We start from the raw sequence: 2,500 nt of genomic DNA, 5'->3' as shown, positions 1-2,500 counted from the left end.
GCGGCCAGCGAGCGGCCTTCCTCCCGCAAGCCTCCCGCTGGCCCCCCGCCGTCATTTCGTACACTTTGCAGCGTGTTTCAAAGCAGGGCATTGCGGGCAGCGAGGGGCCTTCCTCCCGCAAGCCTCCCGCTGGCCCCCCGCCGTCATTTCATACACTTTGCAGCGTGTTTCAAAGCAGGGCAGCGCGGCCAACGAGCGGCCTTCCTCCCGCAAGCCTCCCGCTGGCCCCCCGCCGTCATTTCGTACACTTTGCAGCGTGTTTCAAAGCAGGGCAGCGCGGCCAGCGAGCGGCCTTCCTCCCGCAAGCCTCCCGCTGGCCCCCCGCCGTCATTTCGTACACTTTGCAGCGTGTTTCAAAGCAGGGCAGCGCGGCCAGCGAGCGGCCTTCCTCCCGCAAGCCTCCCGCTGGCCCCCCCGCCGTCATTTCATACACTTTGCAGCGTGTTTCAAAGCAGGGCAGCGCGGGCAGCGAGCCGCCAGCCTCCCGCGTGAAATTCACACACTTTGCAGCGGCTCTCCCCGCAACACCGAGCCGCTTTAGTGCGCCGGGGGTCCCGCCCTCGTTTTCACAAACTTTACAGCGGGGCCGGAGGGGCTTCCGGCCGTCCCTCTTTTATTTTAAACCGCTCTATGGCGTGCCACCGGCCGTCCGTGCGTCGTGTTCATTCGCTCGGCGGGCTTGCGGTTCAGCACCGAAGGCTGGACAGCGACACTCCACGTCGCATTTCCCGGCAATTTAAAGCCGCCTCGAGGCTCCAGGCCTGTCGGGTGCGCTTTTAAACTGGCCCCGTCGGGACTTTGTCACTTTTCCCCCCCTTTTCTTGACACACTGGGTACTCTACTGGAGCTTGCAGCGGCGTTTGGTCGCACCTCCAGGCCGCCTAGGGGCTCCAGGCCTGTCGGGTGCGCTTTTAAACTGGCCCCGTTGGGACTTTGTCACTTTTCCCCCCCTTTTCTTGACACACTGGGTACTCTACTGGAGCTTGCAGCGGCGTTTGGCCGCACCTCCAGGCCGCCTCGGGGCTCCAGGCCTGTCGGGTGCGCTTTTAAACTCGCCCCGTTGGGACTTTGTCACTTTTTCCCCCCTTTTCTTGACACACTGGGTACTCTACTGGAGCTTGCAGCGGCGTTTGGGCGCACCTCCAGGCCGCCTAGGGGCTCCAGGCCTGTCGGGTGCGCTTTTAAACTGGCCCCGTTGGGACTTTGTCACTTTTTCCCCCCTTTTCTTGACACACTGGGTACTCTACTGGAGCTTGCAGCGGCGTTTGGCCGCACCTCCAGGCCGCCTCGGGGCTCCAGGCCTGTCGGGTGCGCTTTTAAACTGGCCCCGTTGGGACTTTGTCACTTTTCCCCCTCTTTTCTTGACACACTGGGTACTCTACTGGAGCTTGCAGCGGCGTTTGGCCGCACCTCCAGGCCGCCTCGGGGCTCCAGGCCTGTCGGGTGCGCTTTTAAACTCGCCCCGTTGGGACTTTGTCACTTTTTCCCCCCTTTTCTTGACACACTGGGTACTCTACTGGAGCTTGCAGCGGCGTTTGGCCGCACCTCCAGGCCGCCTAGGGGCTCCAGGCCTGTCGGGTGCGCTTTTAAACTCGCCCCGTTGGGACTTTGTCACTTTTCCCCCCCTTTTCTTGACACACTGGGTACTCTACTGGAGCTTGCAGCGGCGTTTGGTCGCACCTCCAGGCCGCCTAGGGGCTCCAGGCCTGTCGGGTGCGCTTTTAAACTGGCCCCGTTGGGACTTTGTCACTTTTTCCCCCCTTTTCTTGACACACTGGGTACTCTACTGGAGCTTGCAGCGGCGTTTGGCCGCACCTCCAGGCCGCCTAGGGGCTCCAGGCCTGTCGGGTGCGCTTTTAAACTGGCCCCGTTGGGACTCTGTCACTTTTCCCCCTCTTTTCTTGACACACTGGGTACTCTACTGGAGCTTGCAGCGGCGTTTGGCCGCACCTCCAGGCCGCCTCGGGGCTCCAGGCCTGTCGGGTGCGCTTTTAAACTCGCCCCGTTGGGACTTTGTCACTTTTTCCCCCCTTTTCTTGACACACTGGGTACTCTACTGGAGCTTGCAGCGGCGTTTGGGCGCACCTCCAGGCCGCCTAGGGGCTCCAGGCCTGTCGGGTGCGCTTTTAAACTGGCCCCGTTGGGACTTTGTCACTTTTTCCCCCCTTTTCTTGACACACTGGGTACTCTACTGGAGCTTGCAGCGGCGTTTGGCCGCACCTCCAGGCCGCCTCGGGGCTCCAGGCCTGTCGGGTGCGCTTTTAAACTGGCCCCGTTGGGACTTTGTCACTTTTCCCCCTCTTTTCTTGACACACTGGGTACTCTACTGGAGCTTGCAGCGGCGTTTGGCCGCACCTCCAGGCCGCCTCGGGGCTCCAGGCCTGTCGGGTGCGCTTTTAAACTCGCCCCGTTGGGACTTTGTCACTTTTTCCCCCCTTTTCTTGACACACTGGGTACTCTACTGGAGCTTGCAGCGGCGTTTGGGCGCACCTCCAGGCCG

This window comes from Doryrhamphus excisus, unplaced genomic scaffold (assembly GCF_037039965.1).
Source record: "Doryrhamphus excisus strain RoL-2023G ecotype Guam unplaced genomic scaffold, RoL_Dexc_Guam_v1.1 HiC_scaffold_29, whole genome shotgun sequence".
In the NCBI taxonomy this organism is placed as follows: Eukaryota; Metazoa; Chordata; class Actinopteri; order Syngnathiformes; family Syngnathidae; genus Doryrhamphus; species Doryrhamphus excisus.
This window is presented reverse-complemented; position numbering follows the sequence as displayed.